At 47.7% G+C, this 18361-nt stretch overlaps 1 protein-coding gene across 1 annotated transcript in view; it reads left to right on the plus strand.

The window, feature by feature from the left end:
- Positions 1-2671: 2671 nt before the first annotated feature.
- Positions 2672-18361, plus strand: part of STON2 (stonin 2) — a 112805-nt gene continuing 97115 nt past the window's right edge. The window contains exon 1 of the mRNA XM_087818754.1: positions 2672-2744. The gene's annotated coding sequence lies outside the window, so the exon portion shown is untranslated. The remainder of the gene's footprint in view (positions 2745-18361) is intronic.

Consider the following 18361-nt stretch of genomic DNA (forward strand, 5'->3'; position numbering starts at 1 on the left):
AGCTTATCAAGGTAGAATAACACAGCTTCTAACCAGAGCTTATTTTCTCTTTACCTGGCAGAGCCGGACATATGGAAACAACTTCTTCACTGTTGGATAGGACGGATAATCACTTTGACAGACAGCAAACATTCATCCAGCCTGGAACTGCAGGATACCCTGCTGACCAGGACAGGAGTTTGGCCCCACTCTGCTTAATGCACCCTGTTAGCCTGTTAGGGATTTCAGTCAATCCTTTTGAGTTTAACTGAGTACCTACTGTGTTTCAATGAGTAGGCCAGGCATGGGGGAGAATTAGTCGGAGGGACAGCCATGTAAACCGGTCATTAGAATGCTGTTGTTAGTGCCGTAATGAGGGTGCTATGTGGGAAAGGGGATCACTACCTTTGCCTGGGAGAGTTAGTGAAGGCCTCGTGGAGGAAGGGATACTTTAGTTGAGTCTTGAGTGATAAGTAGGAGTTGCCGGAGAGGAAATGTGATTCAGGAGGCAGAAGGAAGCAAAGCCTTGCTGGTGAGGAGGCAGACGGATATGTTAACAGTTCCCACCTGCAGGAAGGTTCCAGAGTGGATGCTATGGGGTCCAGGTTCTTCTTTCACTCCTCACCCTTCCAGAGGGCTGAATTTAGTGTGATGTGACCAGGGCTGAGCAATTTAAATCACCTTGGGTCAACCTAGTTCTCTGGCTGAAACAGCCTTTCTTCTTTGGAGTGATGGTGTGACCAGCCTTAATGGAACTTCTGTATTGGCAAAAGCCACAGCTATGGAAGGTGAGCAACTGGAATGAGGGGCTGATGTCTCCATGTGCTTCTGAGGCTTGGAGAGGAATGCTAGTGGAAGAACCATCCTCACACAGCCTGTGTGCTCTGGTGTTCCCACCAGGTCAGGCTCCACCTACGCCCAGTCCATCTTTTCAATAAGAAATAAATCGATTGCTTGTCCATTGATTTACACTGGGGGAAACTGAGGTAATTTCCTTTTAGGGTCTTGGGCTTCTCAAAATAAATGACTTTAAGCTTGCTCTAGGGCAGCAATTTTCAACCCTTTTCATCTCACAGCACACATAAACTAATTACTAAAATTCTGCAGCACAGCAAAAAGTATATTTCGCCACTCTGACAAAAAAAAGGTGTAATTTGGATTCATTCACACCGATGGCTATTGTTGTGTTGGCTGTTGTCGTTTTTTTTTATTTGACAGCCTAAGGGAAATGAAGTCAGTGCCCCTGACTAAATAGTTGGGTACTATGTGTTTTAAAAACTCTTGAGGCACAGTGGTTGAAAATCGCTGCCCTAGGGCAATCATCAGTTGGTTCAGAGTGGGTCAAGCTGGTTTTCACTGGGGTCTTATTTACCAAGCTAAACATCGATTGTTGTTCCACTTATTTATGCATTCATCGCTTGCTTCTTGTATGTGCCCTGACCCGGGATGGAACTCACAGCCTTGGCCTATGGGGACATAACTAACTGGGCCACCTGGCCAGGGCACCACAAGAATTTTAAAACTAGGGGGGAATACCTATAGGAAAGTGGTTACATACTTGCTTTCAAGACATGAGTGCAACCCAAGTCAAATATAAACTGTGCTGTTTGTTACTGCTCACTGTCTGCCTCGGTGTTCAGTGGGGGTCCTTTATGAGCGGTGGGACAGAGTTCTGGTGGCGCCCTCACCTACAGGGGTTGTTTTAATCCTTTAGACAGGTTCAGTGCAGATGGGAGGAGATGTCAGGGGGACTGAAGACTGTGGGAGGTGTGAACAACTTTAATTCTTGATAACCCCTCTCCACTCTAACCGGAACCTCTTTACTGCAGTACAGGGTGACGGAGTGCGTCTTCCAGATGAAAATCTCTCCACACGCAGAACTGAGGTCGCTTGTCCACACTTTTCACCGGACAAGTGGACATCCTTGTGACAGCTGTTTCCTGCATTTCTGAATTAATATATGGAAAGCGCTTGGAAAAGTGCCCAGCAAATTTCATGCACCATGGAAACGTTATTATTATTATCATTATTATTATTCAGCCTCATCTCCCCAGCTAGGTGTCAGTTCCTTGTAAATGAAGATATTACCATCTTTCTCGTTGTAAAAAAATCGCTAACGTGGTCCGGACCTTGCAGAAGCCGCTCTCCCTTTGCGAGCCCCGGTTGGACCACATACAGGTTGTGTGCAAGAGTCCGACCTGCGTTCACAGCCCCAACGTGGTGCCCACCGTGGACAAGCCGCCGCCGCGCGTCCCCCGCCCTTTTCACAGTCCAGGTGTCCAAGTGAACAGGTGAACGCCCCGCGTGGGAGCGCGGCGGGGAGCAACGACCACGGTCCGGCACCGGCGCGGGGCGATCCCCGCTCCCCGCCACCCCGGGCCACTCGCAGCGGCCCTTCCGCGCCTCGCGTGGCTGAGCCGCAGGCCCCTGGGCGCAGAGGGGCCGGGCCGGGGCTGCGCGCCTGGACCGGGCTCGGGGTGAAGCCGGGGTGCGGCGCCAGCGCGCGGGGAGCAGGTCCGGGCGGCGCGGGCGCGTCGCTCCGCCCCGGCTCTCGGCCGCCCAATCGGGGCGCGGCTCGGGCGCGCGCCGCAGCCAATCAGGAGCGGCGGGAGCGGCGCCAGGACTCCCGAGGCGGCCGCGGCGCCGCGATCCGGGGCGAGCTCGGCCAGAGCGGTGCGGCCGCGAGGGGATCCCCGGGCCAGCCCCGCCGGCTCTGCCGCGGCCACCTTCCCGCCGACACTCGGGACCTGCGGGCGGCGTCTCCGGTAACCGCGCCCGCGCCCGCCGAGGGAGGGGGAGCGAGCGGGCGACCGAGGGGCTCCGCAGGTGGAGCGGGCAGGGGGCGGGCCGGCCGCGCGGTCCTAGCGCCGCGGGTGCTGCCCGGCCGCTCGCGCCCGGTGCCTCGCTTCAGCCGGTGTCCCGGGGAGGCGCGACGGTTCCACACGCCGCGGGCCGCCAGGCGTGGGAGGAGGGCGGGGTGCGGGGCAGGGCGCCGGCGACCCTGCAGTCCTGCTCTGACCCTGCCTGCCGGCGCGGGTCTGCCCCTGCGTCTGGGTCCCCGGGGCGCTCTCGTGGTCCCGAGTGGGGAGGCGACAACAGGTGTCCCCGCTCCCCGCCTCCACTTCTGAATACCCGCTTTGGCGCCGCTCCCCGCCTTCGGGGTGTCCGGAGGCAGGACCCCAGCCAGGACTCCCAGGCGCACTGCCCGCTGGACAGCGCCCAGAGGCCTCCTGGACCCGGCGGACCCCGGGCTTGGATGGAGTTTCCTCCGCGCGTTGCCAAGCAATGGCCCGGCCGCCCTCCTCCGGCTGGGATGCGGAGCTGAAGAGGAGAGCGTGTTTGTGAGCGAGCGAGCGAGTGTACAGTGTGCGCGCGTGTGTGTGCGTGTGTGTGTGCGTGTGCACACACGGGAGGGAGCTGCCTGCGGGCGGGAGTGAATCATTAACTGTGGTCCGGGGCGGCTGACTGGCCCCGCCTGCCCCCCCCCCCCCGCAGGCCCTTCACGCTCTCCTGCCTCACGCCCCGCATCTGAGAGGTGCAGTAAAGATTGCCCCCGCCCGCCCGAGAGCGTTTGTTTTAAGGATTAAAGCCTGAAAAACCCTGGGCACTGCCCTAAGTGCTCAGCTCTTGCAGGCTCTTACTGTTTATGCAGGGAGTGGATGGTCTTTTAAAGAGAAGTCAGAGGTGTCTAAACTAGCCCAGCGACCGTTCGGAGCTCTGAAGAGCTTTCTGCACTTGAGGGAGAAACATGCTATTAATGTTACTGATGGTATCACCGAGAGGTAATGTATCCCTTGAGGGAGTAAGAAGCTGCTCCATTGGAATGGTGAGAGTTAAGTGGATTCCAGCTAGTGTCTTAGAAAACCCTTGAAAAAATGGGTATGACTGTTGCGTGAAGCCAGACCAATGTTGCTTAATGCTTGTCTTTCACTAGTATGGCTGATTTTGGGGGGTGGAAATTAGAAGGTTCTTATACTTTCTACTCCTCCCTTAAACAAACAAGTAAAGGAGACACAGACAGAGAGAGAAAACAAAGCCCAACCACACAACAAAATGCCTCCTGGGAATGTAAATTGCAGTCGGCCCGTGGCCACTTTAGGCGGTTTTTCACAGGTCTGACCTGGGTGGTCTGGGTCAGTTCTTTGCCGCTGTGTCACTTTCCTTTTCTTGTTTAATCTGAAGAGTCAGATAAACATTTGGCGCCATTCATTTTTCTTTCTAAAACCTGAAGTATCAATATGTAGTGGATTGGAATTCTGAGCCTTCTGCTACTTAACTTCCTACCCTGTGACAAACCCAAAGGACCTTCCTTCCCAAAGCTTCCTAGGGTGATGTAAGTGGGAATCTTCAGGTCTTGTCACACCACACTGAGCCCATAATAGCTTGGAGCCTGGGGAAAGGCACAGACAAAAATGGCCCAGTTCTCCCAGGAGGGTCTCCAGGGCCTTTCCCAGGAGCCTTAGGAATGGAGACATCCCCTTAGAGAAAGTGATTATCTTCTCAGGGGGTAGGAAGCCCACTTCCAGAAGCAGATCTTTCAAGTGTCAAATTAATCCTACAGTCTTTCAGTTGTTGATGCCTAGACTTACTGTTTCTACTAGAGTGGGCGGATCTGCAAGCTTGCTGCTGGAGGAGGGAGGGAGGGATGGGGGCAGAGGAAAGGCTGCTTAGTTCAGAGCAGATCTGCACCTGGTGGGAGCTCTGTCTCTGTGTCTCTGTGGCTGACAGCTATGATACCTGCACAAGTTCGCTTTTAAGAGCCAAAGTCTCCCATTCTGTAAAATGAGGACTCTCTTTTTTTTTTTTTTTTTTTGAGAGGGGTTGTTGTAATGAATGGAAAGCCCCTAGCATAGGTCCAGGGACATAGTTGCAGGTCTGTAGCATCCAGAGGAGGTCCTGAAGGTAGGAGTGATCATTTATACCTGGGAAAGAAAAAGAGACTTGATTGAGGGGATAACACCTGAACTGAGTGTAGAATCATGAGCCAATCTCTTGTGTAGACAGGAGGGAGGTGGGATTGGAAGGAAGGGTAGAGCCAAGGAGAGAAAGATATTCCAGCCGGAGAGGATATGGGAGATCAAAAATACTCTAGTAGTCAGCTGAGGCTAAATAACAGCTCCCAAATCTCAGTGGCTTACAACAGCTGATGTTCGTTTCTTATGCTGCATTGTCCAGTGTAGATCATTGTGGTTCTGTTGCTGGTCTGTTTTCATTCTGGGACCTACTGAGGCTTAAAAAACAGCTTCCTGGGACGATACAGATTTCACTTATGGGAAAGGGAAAAAAGAAAACGTGACAGCAAATGGGGCACTTCATGTCTGCTCGGAAGAAGCAGATGTCACTACATCTCTCCTGCTATTGGTCAGAGTAAGTCACATGGCCAAACCTGCGGTCAGTGGCCTGGGAAAGTATAAGCCTCCTGCAGGCAGTGAGGTGTGGCCACACAGGAGGCAAAGTGCAGAAGGAAACATGGGGGATGGGAGTGGCCCAGAGGCAGATGATGGAAGGCCGGGGTCAGTGCCAGGGGTTGGGACTCTATCCTGAGGCCAGGGAGCAGCCCCTGAAGGGTTTGAAGTTAGGGTTTGACATCAGATTTTAAGGCCCCATATGCCTCTCCAGCAGCAGTCTCGCTCACTGTCTGCCCCATGACTTGAGATTTCAGTACTGGAAAGTGATTTGGTTGGCACTTCAGTGGTTCGTCTGGTTTACGAGCCCTCTCCTAAAATGCACATGTTCTCTCATCTGAGAGTCGTTATTTGATAATATCACCTGAAGGAGCAGTTCTCAAGCTTCAGTGTTCATCAGAATCACCTGGAGAAAACACAGGTGTCTGGGCCTCACCCTCAGAGTTCCTGAGTCAGGAGGTCTGGAGTGGGCCTGGGAGCGAGCATTTCTGGAAAGTGCTCAGGTGATGCTCATACTGCTGGTTCCAGGGCCACACTTTGAAGATCACAGAACTGAAAGGATATATTGAGACATGGCGGAGGGAAAGACTTGAATAGAAGGACCCCGTGGAAGGGGAAAGTCAGGAAGGTCCCAGCAGTCTCCATGGGGCACATTTGCTGAAGGCTGGCTCTGCCCACGAGCAGTGGGGCCTGGAAAGTGAAGAGTCGTGAGCTTGACTTTGTGGACTTTGAGTACAGGAAGAGGCGAGTGCTGCTTTTATCCCCTCCCTCTGTCGGTCTGCCCAACTCCCCACTCTGTCACTGAGCACACACCCTTCGCCTGTCTCCCGACCTCACTGGGGCCAGTCATTGTGTTCCGATCCTGACCCATCACGTTGCTGGTCATCCTCGCTTTACTATCTGGAGCCAGGTTAGCCCACTGGGTGGACATTTGACTGAATTTTTAAAAAGTCAGACCAAGAAATTTCTCACTTCACTCGAGGTCACCTTCATGAATAAACATCTGCACCATGTGATCATGCAAATTGTGATCAACCCCCCACCCCCTAGAGAAACCAAGTCGTCCTTGGTTTGGCTTACAGCAGTGGGTGGAGCAAGTTCCAACAATTCTCTTAACTGTGACTCACCACTTCTGTAATGAGAGAGCATTCCAAGAGTAGACGTTAAGGAGAAAATATGTTGGTGTGTACATGACACAAGAAACAAAACATAGTGAGGGTTTGTTTTCTTCTTACTGTATTTTTCTCAGTCCTGGATGTGGCCGAAGTTTGAACTTCACCAGGGTCCAGATAGCGATATGCCTGCCCAGCGGGCACCGTGTGAATGCATGAAATGCTTTCAGGGTCAACATTGTTTCGAGTGCTGGCTAGCGGGTTACAGTATTTGTTTCAAGGTGGGATGACTGTAAACTGGTCCATTGGGGTGCGGATAGAATATACTAGAAATTCTACACATGTTAAGTTTGCATAAAATAAGAAATATCTTAGTGGGCCCGAGCTGTAAAAAGAAGTCGGTGAGATTTGAAAAGATCTCTTTCCTGATTGAGATTTGACAGAAAAATGACACCTAAAAGGTGTGCTGTCTGAGAAAGGAAAATTCCCTAGGATTCTGCGTACCATCAGAGGTCGGTGAGGAAGCTTGGAACCATACCCACTGTCCGGGAGGCCTGAGGCCAACTCTGTTGATCAGATCTGTCTGTTTCCCTCTCTGGGTAATTTTGCATGACGTCTCCTCTCCTCCTGCAGGCTTGGCCTTAGTGGTACCTTCTCTTGGTCAGTTCTGCAGTGAACTACCATGGTTCCCTCCATCTCAGATCTGCAGGAAACTTGGTCTAAAGTTTTAAAAGATGCAGCAGATGAAACCCAAGACAGACGTGAGAGCCAGGGAGGGAAAGGCTGACACTAGCCAGGAGGGATTTAAAATGCTGAATGTATTCATTAGAAAGTATTACAATTTCTGTTGGGTAGCATTTATCCAGCAATGTGATACGTGAGAAATATACATATCAAATCACCAAATAAATAGTATGTTTATATTGGCTAAATGTTACCATATGTATATTTTTCCATCTCTAGCCATTTCAGCAGGAAGGTTTCTGGTGCTCTTGCTGTCTCCTTATATTTAGAAACAGTTGGCCAAAACTGTGTAGACAGATAATAGAAGGGCAGGATTGAAACCCCACGTCCCTTGGAGTTTTTGTTCATTGTGTATACCTCTGTCGCCCCAGCTGACGACTCCTCATTAACTTGGACTTGTGCTCTCAGGTGGCCTCACTAACAGGCAAGAGAGGGTCGTTGTTCTTTGCAGTCACAGTGAGGAGTGTGAAGCTACTCTGCAGCTCGCTATGGCCCAGCAAGATCTTTGGAAGGTGGCTTCATGCAAACCTGGGTGCAAGGCTCTGAGGAAGAGAGGCTGTGAGGAATTCAGAGAAGTATGATGCTTAGTCTCCTGATATAGCCTCTAATCTGAGAGAGAACGGGCATTATGTTTATGCAAAATTAGTAGCAGTTAAATAGCAACATGGCCAACAGGAGGCAGATGATCGAAGGGCACACCAGTATGCTGTGGATTCAGACAGGGACTCTTTCTTGGGCTGTGCTGGGCTGGAAAGGTTCATGGAGGTGCAGTTGCCCTGGGTTGAAGAGTAAAATTTAGGTGGAGCAGAGGGTTTTAGGGAATGGGCCTGAATTCCCTGCGGCTCTGGTGGTCATCACAGATTTATTACAGGTCTGTGACGAGATACCTGGAGTGAAGGGGTCAAGTAGGAGAGGAGAAGGGAAGTCTGAGCTCCTGAAAGTCTTCCTTTCTTTCCTGCCATCTGACTGTCTCATTGGGATACTCTACCTGCTTGCATCACCTCCTGACCAGTGAAGCCAGAGGGTTCATCAGTGGATGAGTAATGCCGGACTCTAATTTGACCTTCACACGCGCCTTTTATTAATAGGAACACACTTTGGAGCTAAGGATGTCAGACCTCTTTATAAATAAAACCTAATCCCATCATAAGCTCTGTTGAACTGGCAGGCAGTAGGTCTCTTTCTACTTGCAAAAGGACCTAGGTAGGTCAAGTACCTTGTTTAAAGTCATGCAGGAATCCCCTGGCACATCTGCATTCACTAGTCCCACCTCTCCTGACACTTGGTGGTGTCCAGCTTGAGTTGCCTCATAGATGTCCATAGGGAGGGTGGTGCTGAGAGCTGGGGCCCCTGAATTCCAGTTAGGATTTTTCTCCGACATCATACTCCATAAGGCCCTCCACTCTAACTCCAAAAGGTCCTCCTTACTTTTAATTTGCGGGTGAGATAATTACACCTTTCCCATTCAGGCTTAACCCTGGCTCCCCTTGAAAGAAGGCACCATTTTAGTGCTTTGAGTCTGTGCAAACAACCATCCGAGTGAATGGCATTGTCAGCACTTTTCATGCCAAATGCTGACCAACACAGAAGGGCTATCGGTGGCTTTCAATCTGCCTGAACTTGGAAGTGAGACATTGGACCCTGCCAGCTTGGTAGGATCACTCCACTGGTTGCCTTCCTTTGGAAGTTAGCTAATTACTTTTCCAAAAAAGTGAGATGTTTTAAATGAAAAAATTTTATTTCTCTGCTTTAGAAGCTGAATATATTTGTCTGTCTTTCCTGACCTACACGTTTAAAAGAGAAACGTTATAATGCCGCGGTTAAGTGAATGAGGCTGCGGTGACCCACAGATGGCGAGCGTATTGATTGTTTAAACGTTGCCCACTGGATCAGCCCGCAGCCATCAACAGCCAGCTTCACTTGTGTGTTTTCCTGCTCTTGCCAAACATAAAGTATTATTTTTTTTGCATCTTTCCTTGTCCCTACATTTCCCTCGACTTTAAACTCTGAAGAGTTGAAGGGTGTGAAATGTTTATTACTGACATGATCACAGTCGCTGTTCAGAGCTGCCATTCATCCAGCGTTACTGTGTTCCAGGTCCTCTGCTGGGTAAGGTACTACATTATCTCACTGAATTTCCACCTCGCTCCGTGAGGTCAGGGAGAGCCGCGGCTCATTTTACAGAGGCCGGACTGAAGTAAATTGTCAAAGGTTGTAGTAGACCTGGGCCTTTAACCCCTCTTCTAATCTCAGCTCTGGCAGCTGTATCTGCGAACAGAAGGAAAGGTGCTCTGAAGAGTTAACAGGCTCCTGTCCACTCGGGCCACACCCACAGGGGTCCCCTGGGGGAGGGAAACTGCCCTGGTTTTGGCTGTCAATTCACACTTCATTCTCTTCTGTGCCCTGTCTCTTCCTCCTTCATATTTTTGTTATAAAGAATCTAAAAAAGTGATGAGTTGGGCAGTGGGGATCTGTTTGCGTGAACTCAGCATGTCTCGGTCACTCACCATCAGCCTAATTGGCACATGGGGGCCGTGCCCTCGGCAGCAGCCCCTCCAGCGGTGCCGTCCAGCTGTGCCATCTGGCACGCTCCCATGCCCCGGAGCTCACCTGCTCTGCTGCTGGTTGGTGTTCAGTTCCCAGTCCCTGAGCGGGCCTTGGGAAGGCAGTTCCAGGGAATCAGTCATTTGCTGTCACGTATTAGACTCAGCTGGGTGACTTGGTCACAGCACAGTGCTCATGGGGCCAGGGGTTTCGATCACCTGTCATCTGGTTCCCCTTTCCTTTGACAAGGACCGAGAATGTGCTTCCAGTCTTGGCTGGCACTTGGCAGGAGTGGGTCCTGGCTATAAGAAAGGAAGATAAGACTGTCGGTTCATTTATTCACTTACGGGGGGAAAGTCTGTCTCACGGATGGAGGCTGCCAAAGGGCTGAGTGCAGACTCGGGAGCCAGACCGCCTGGGTTTGAATTGTGTGGTCTTAGGCATTATTTAACCTCTCTGTGCCTCAGTTTCTTTATCTGAATAAGTGGGGTAAGATAGCACCTGGTTCATAGGGATCTAATGAGGATACGTGAGGTATTTAATGAAACGAGACGTAAAGCACTGTGAGACCATTGTGGGAAGGAGAAGTGCTGTGTGGTGTGCCTCAAACAGTCCGTAAAAATAAAGTGGTGGGTAAGCTTCATATTAGGTAGACAGGGTTATGACAGATGAATCTCCTCATAACGTCAGTAAAGGTGCTCACGATGCCTGCCATGCAAATGCAACCTCACTAACTCCACTAGGGGACTTTGCCATTTTATTTTATTTTAGTTATTTCAATTTTCTAATTACAGTTGACATTCAGTATTATATTTCAAGTGTACCGCATAGTGGTTAGACATTTATATAAGTTACAAAGCAATCCCCCCAATACGTCTAGTACCCAGCTGGCACCACACGTAGTTGTTACAATATGGGGAATTTGCCATTTTAAAGAATCATATGAGAAATACGTTTGTAAATTTCCTTTTATAGAGTGGACATGAGAGAAACAGTTACGAGGAAGAGGGACGTCTAGGATGACTTTATTTTTGACCAGGGCTACTGGAACGAGAGCTGCCCTCATCTTGGGTGGGGAAGGCTTCTGGTGGCGTCATCCTTGGGGGAGGGAGAGTTATAGGTCAAGTTTGGATGCGTTAGACAAGGTGCTCAGTGGGCAACCTTGGAGTCAGGTGAGAAATCAGGGCTAGAAACATCCTTGTGGTGACTCTACCTATAGATGTGATCTACAGCCATGAAGGCATGAGAGTGGATGGAGAAGGGTAGGGGTCCTGGGGCTGGACCAGGGGCATCCCAGCTCCCGTGGAAAAGTCAAGTTGCTCTAGTTTGTTCTTTTTCTGCTTCTCTCATGTAAAATGAAGTGTGGATCTGCTGGTGCTGATCTTTGGATAGTTGATCATTTGAGCTCTGTGATGTTTAGACTTCAGTCAGGAGACTGGGGTCAGATACCAATCGACCTCTTCCTAGCTCTGTGACCTTAGGCAAGCTACTCACTCTCTGAGACTCAGTTTCCTTATCTTGATATGGGAACTGGTAGTAAAAATGCCCATTTCAGAGGTTCGAGGGCTCGGTGAGAGCAGTTGTGTTAATCATAGGACGCTGTTCCCCATCTACTTGCTGTAAAATTCCCACAGCTCATGCCAATGTGTGAGCAGCGAGGAGTGGTGACAGCTCACACATTTTCAGGCCCTTTGGATTTTCCCTGAACTGGAAACCGCATTTTAACTCAGCCCACACTGCTGCTATTTTCCTTCTTTTTATTAAAAATAAAGGACAGAGGTCAAGGAGGTACTGTAATAAATTCCATACACATACGCCAGCCACTTACGCTTCCTCTACAGTTGACACACGACATCCAGCGATCAAGTCTGGTCTGTGTATGTGGCAGTTGAGACATGACAAGCATTCAGAGACCTGAAAGCTGAAACCCAGAAAAAGCAGATACCCCCGGCAATGACCGTGTCTCCATATTACATACACCACGATGCGCCGGGTCAGAGGGGCCTCACTTTTCTAATAAACTAACTGATCCTCCCCACTGCTTTAGATGCAAGTTTTATACTTGGTTGGAAACTGCACCTAAGAGAGTTGGTTTCACTCAGCAAATAATATGCTTCTGAATCTATTTCTTTTAGTAAAAAGTCTCCCTCTCCAAGCTAAAAGCCTCCCTCTCCAATCCAGAGATATGGAGACTCAAATTCTGACGTCTGGTGTCTCAATTCTCTAATTAGTATGTCTGCCGTGTTTGCATTTATGGTTCGTGTGCTTTGAATTTGTGGCTTGTCTGTTTTGCAGGAGTTACTGTCAGGGAGGCGTCTACCAAAAGAAACACTGCTCTTAGTGGTGGCAGGGCCAAATATGTGTAACGGTGCGGTTGGTTTCTCAATCCCTGCTAGACTTTTGGAGCAGCCCTCTCCAGATGGAGGTGGGAAGACTGAAAGAAAACATTAGAAATACACCCAAGCAGACAAATGACTAGGGAAGGACTTCCAGTGATTTTCTTTCTGGTCTTTCAGGTTGAGGAAGTAAAGAGAATGGGCACAAACTGTGGGAAATTTCCATCAACTGGGGAAAAACTAGAATAAATAACACTCAGCCACAAGGTCAGAGCCCGGGGAGTCACAAGGTCAAAGGATCCTGTCCCATTTTGTCTGCAGTGACAGCCTGCCCCCCCAAAGGAACACGTCACCCTTAAACAATAGAAGTGTCCCTGGGAAGCTGAAAAGGTACAGGCAAAGGGAATTTTTAGAAATCAAATCATTTCAAAAGTACACTGGTGGTTGTCCTGTTCTATATTTTCCAAATTTTCCTTAGTGAGAGCGTACACCTTTTATAATTCAAATATATATGCAAATACTATTAGAAAAATAAATTTAAAAGAAGGAAATATACAAGGAGTGTGGAGATGGGTGAATTGTCACTATTTTGTTTTATAATGTGAGGATTATTTTGTCCTAAAGTCGTAACACTTCCTAACATAACTACTCTCTAAATTTACGATCTATAAAGAAATACCCAGTGTCAACAGCGCCTGTCACCCATCAAAACCCAAGACCCTGTTCTAGGAAAGCAGAGCCAGCCCTCAGTCAACACATACTTATTCGACTCTCACACTGTGCCAAGCCCACCCAGTCTGTCCCTGTTCCTGGCCGCCGTCCCTAGCAGTTGGAGACACCCACGCGCCCTGCCTTCGGTCAGCAGACATGAACTTGGGATGTTTCTTGTTTGGGAGGGGCCTGCCTCCTGAGGATAAGGTCCAGATCAGCCCGGTCCTGCTACAGCTGCAGCCCTGAGGCCCACTGTGGCGGTTTAGTGTCTGGCTGGGTTGTTTTGGTTTTATGCTTGTGTGTCTGTTTTGCTGGGGGAGGAGGGAGGGGAGGGATCCTTAGAAAAGGGAAGGAGATAGCCTCTACAGTCCTGAAAACGGAAACAAGGAATTATCAGTTCAGGGTCAGCAGGAGTCACAGGGCCTGGCTTCCTTCTGCTCTGCTCCTCTGGGATGATTCTGTTTTGTTTTGAAAGATCTGAAAGTGATGTGAGCTGGATAAATTGTTCTAGGGTGGAGCTTTCAACAGGGAGCCCCGAGATCCCCAGGGGATTTGCGAAGAGACTGAGAAAGATGTGTGGAGCACCTCAAGTGATTATAAATAATGTTCCCTGTATGTGTATTTTCCCAGAGATGAGGGTCTCTGGCTTAAATTATATCTCAAAGGGATCCAGAGATTTATACATTTTAAGATAAGATTAAGACCCAGTTCTAGGGGGAGGTGTTTAAGTTGGAGTTGTGTATCTTGGCCTTGGCCCTCGCAGGAGAGGGCCTCCTGATGGATGACCTGTGTGCCGTGGAAGTGTCTGTGTAACTGTGTAAAACATCTGTGGGTGCCCAGGGAATCCCATGCTGCAGAAAGATGAAGAAGGTTTCATGTCTGCAAGTGCCGGAACCCAGGAATGCACCAACCCCTGCACTTCGTCTGACGCTTCCCATTCGCCGTCCTCTCCTTGACCTTGGGCCTCTGCAGAGCTCCTGCAACTCTGCGTTACCTGAAGAGTTCACTGCTGAACTGAACCCTCGTATCCCTTGTACCTGCTTTTCCTCTGGGTTCCAAGCAAACCGTTGATTTTCCCTGCACTGGAAGGCTGAGTTTGGCCCAGGCCTCATGATGATGACAAGAGCAGGCGTTTCTGCTGAACTTCTGAGCATCGGTTTAGCCTGTGTGCACACTCAGTTCTTCTTTCTCCTCATATTGTACATTCTCTCTGGGTAACCTAGTCCAGACTCATGGCTCCTGATAACCTGTCAATCTGTATTGGCAGCACTCGTCTCTCTTCTGAGCTCTTTACCTGTCTAACAGGCCCCATAGAAGTCTCCCTTAGGCCCACCAACACTCTGGGTCTAAAACCAAACTCATTATATGCCTCCCATGCCTCCACCATTCTCCCCACTGAAGCCCTTATCTTGGTGAACAGCATCAAAATCTATCCTGTTTTCCAAGGATCATTTTCATCCACCCGCCACATCGCTACTCCCTCAATCTAAATGAGCCCCAACTAGACTTTATTCCCGGTCTTAATGATCTTACATCTTAAATGGCTCATAAAAAAAATCCCTCATCTTTACCCCTCATCTTGTGATGCCTGATCACTCTATTTTCTAGCTGGTCTTCCCACCTTCCAGTCCCCTTCCTCATAGCTTCCAGAATGATTTTCTAAAATACATGTTATTTCCTCATCTAAAATTGTTTAATTGATCTCCTTAATGCGGTCGTTATGACAAAACTCAACCTTCTGGCAAAGTCTACAAGGCCCGGTCTGACCTGACTCCTAACCTTCCCGGCCTCCTGTCTTACTACTGCCCTTCTGGCTGATTGCTTCAGGGGAACTGAATTACCGACAGTTCCGAAAACACAACGTGCTTTTATTCAGCAACTAGTCTTTGTGTGAACATATTTCATTTTGTTACAGCTGTTTTGCATGGGGCTTTATCAAAAACTATTACACTTCAGGCTTCTCGGTCATATACAAAACAGACATTCTTTTTCTAGCTCTGCGGTTCAACCCAGGAGGAAAGTTTTACTTCTTTGAAAGAAGGAAGGATGGAGGAAAAGTTTTTCTCTTTCTCATCTGCCTGGGAGAAGAAAGCTCTGTGTTTTCTAGACAAATCTACATCAAGCTAACTTTATAGTAGAGCCACCCACCAACCTTTAGATCTGTGGCCTAGAGCTCTATTTTTCTTGCTACTCTTGATATAGGGAGTGTTGGCAGGAGCTTCTAAAATGAGCTTTCATGTTCCTGCAGCTGTACTGATAAATTTGGACAGTCCCAGACTTTCTTGTTACAATTGGAGTCCTTTAGATATGGTTTCCACATGGCCCAAAGGGATCCGTGATAGTGCTGGTGATAACTGCTGCCCACCTTTTACTGAAACAGCAGAGATGACTTGGATATCTCAGCAGTGGGACTCCTTTGTGTTTTGTTTTTTATTTATTTAATTAATTTATTTTTTATTATTTTTAAATATATCTTTATTGATTTCAGAGAGAGGAAAGGAGAGGGAGAGAGAAAGATAGAAACATCAATGATGAGAGAGTCATTGATCGGCTGCCTAGCCTGCAACCCGGGCATGTGCCCTGACCGGGAATCAAACCCCGATCGCCTGGATCCTAGGTCGATGCTCAACCGCTGAGCTACTCCCAGCTGGGCTGTTTTGTTTTTTAAATATATATATATATATATATTTATTACTGATTTCAGAGAGAAGAAGGGAGAGCGAGAGAGAGAAAGAAATATCAATGATGAGAGAGTCGTCATTGATCGGCTGCCTCCTGCACGCCCTCTACTAGGGATCGAGCCCGCAACCCGGGCATGTGCCCTGACCGGGAATCGAACAGCAATCTCCTGGATCCCAGGTCGATGCTCAACTGCTGAGCCACGCCTGGCCGGGCGGACTCCTTCATTATATCCTCTCTTCAAGGACCCTTAGAGCACCCAGCCAGGCAGGTTGCTGCCTTCAGCTGCACTGGCTGTGCAGTGGACACTGCTCACATAGATGACCATACAAATGGGGTCCCTGCCTCCTGTACCTTCTCTCACAACGCATTTCCAAGCCCTCTGCCAGCTGGCACCCAGCTCTCCAGGCTGTTTCCTGCCTCAGACTGAAACTCACACTACTACTTCCTTTTCCCCCAAATTTCTGAGATCTCCCCTTTTCTTCCACTTTCACTTCCTGCATGCTTTGACCACAGGAATAAAATTAGCAAGTTCTAGAAATAATAATGGAGCACTTATTCGTAACAGTGCTAAAAGTCTCACATGCAGCATTTTTCTCATTCTCACAGGAATCTCTGAAACTATTAGGTGCCATTCAGGTTTGGAGAGTTTAAGAGATATTCCCATAATTATAGCTAACAATAGTGAGGCTCTTGGCCTGCCTGACTGCAGAGATTGGTGCTCTGAATCAGTGTGCTGTTCATCTTCCTAAGACCCAGGTTATATAGAGCCTCTTCCAAGAAGCCTCCCTAGGTTCCTCCACCCCACCCCTGTGACTTTTGGTCATCCCTTATAGTATCCTATGTTGTCATTCAAGTTCAGGGCCTCTTAGAGGTGGTGAAGAGAGATGCTCCTTCCCTTTTCAGAGGTTTCCAGTATAGTAAAGATTAAAGAAATTCTGTAATATAGTTTGAAATCAAGGAGCATGATAACTCCAACTTTGTTACCCTTTCTCAAGATTGCTTTGGCTATTTCGGGTCTTTTGTGGTTTTATATAAATTTTAGGACTATTTGTTCTAAGAAGAATGACATTGGTATTTCTATAGGGATTGCATGGAATCTATAGATTGCTTTGGGTAGTATGGACATTTCGATTATATTAATTCTTCCAATCCATGAGCATGGTATATCTTTCCATTTATTTGTGTCCTGTTCAATTTCTTTTTTCAATGTCTTATAGTTTTCAGAGTACAGTTTTTCTTACCTCCTTGGTTAAATGTATTCTTAGGTATTTTGTTCTTTTTGATGCAGTTTTAAGTGGGATCGTTTTCTTAATATTTCCTTCTGATCATTCATTATTAGTGTATAGAAATGCAGTGGATTTCAGTATATTAACTTTTTATCTGGTACCTTTATTGAATACATTTGTTCTAATAGTTTTTTTTGCTGGAATCTTTAGGGTTTTCTATATATGGTATCATGTCATCTGCAAATGGTGATGGTTTTACTTATTTTTTTTCAGTTTAGATGCCTTTTATTTCTTTTTCTTGTCTGATTGCTGTGACTAAGACTATATTGATCAAATTATTTCAATTGAAATTGAAATAGTCCTTATCTTGGTCTTTACCTTAAGGGAAAGCGTTCAGCTTTTCACCATTGAGTATGGTATTAGCTGTGGGTTTGTCATAGATAGCCTTTATTATATGGAGCTGTATTCCCTCAATACCCACTTTGTTGAGAGGTTTTTATCACAAATTGATGTTGAATTTTGTCAGATGCTTCTTCTGCATCTATTGAGATGATTATATGATTTTTTTCCAAGACAGGATTAGAAAAATATTATGAACTTTTTTGTATCTTTGCAATTAACCAAATCAAAACCTTTAACATATACTCATACAAATAGAAACCCACAATGTAATGTAATTTTGCTACATACAAGATAACTATTGGAGTTATAAATGATATTCATTGAACTCTATGCAGAGCACTTTGGTAATGGGACAAGAATTTAAGCTCATAAGAGGCACATATTTCAATCCTTCTTGTGTATTCCTATGACTAAATGTGTGCTTTCATTTTTAATAATATTTAAAATCCTTCATGAGTGTGAAGCTAATTGGTCTTTCTGGATTCTGGATTATCTATCTCTCAGTCTCTAACATCTAGCAGAGTCAGAGTTTAGCCCATTGTTGCCTCTTAATCCTCTTAGTTGGTTGAACGAATGAGTCAATGAATTGTTTGAGAACAGTCTCCAAAGTCAGAATAATTTTGGTTGGAATCCTAGCACTACTACTTACTAGTTTTCTGACTTTGATCAAGTTACTTAACCTCTCTGGCTTCAGCTTTTTTTAATCTTTAAAATGGTGACATTCCTAATAGCACCTAACTCAGAAGGTTGATGGGAGGAGCAGAGGAGATGACATGCCTCATCCACAGAAAAACAAAACACACCTCCACATGCACAGGGCTGGGAGCCAGGGGCGGGAGGGAGGGAGGCCTGTGGACATCATTGTTAATAAAGCAAGAGCCACTCCAGCTGCTTCCCCTCATGTGCCGTTGTCTCCCTGACCAGTCACAGAGATAGTGATTCCTAGCCCTGGAGAGTCTCCAGAGCACCCGACTTTGTTCTCAGGGCCCCATCCCTTTCCACATTCTGCTACTTGATTGACAACAGCGTGCAGACTTTGCTTCCTGAGTGATGCTCTGCAGCCTACAGAACACTCTCAACCACATTCTCTCCTTTAATAATTACTCAGAATTGTAAAATTGCCTCTAGTTTCAGGAAATTCCTGCCCTTGTTATGGCATGACTTGTACCTTCCCCTCTCCTGCTGACAGTTATAACCTAGGATATTTGCTCCTGTTTATA

The sequence above is a fragment of the Miniopterus natalensis genome, chromosome 1 (assembly GCF_054644295.1).
Source record: "Miniopterus natalensis isolate mMinNat1 chromosome 1, mMinNat1.hap1, whole genome shotgun sequence".
Classification (NCBI taxonomy): Eukaryota; Metazoa; Chordata; class Mammalia; order Chiroptera; family Miniopteridae; genus Miniopterus; species Miniopterus natalensis.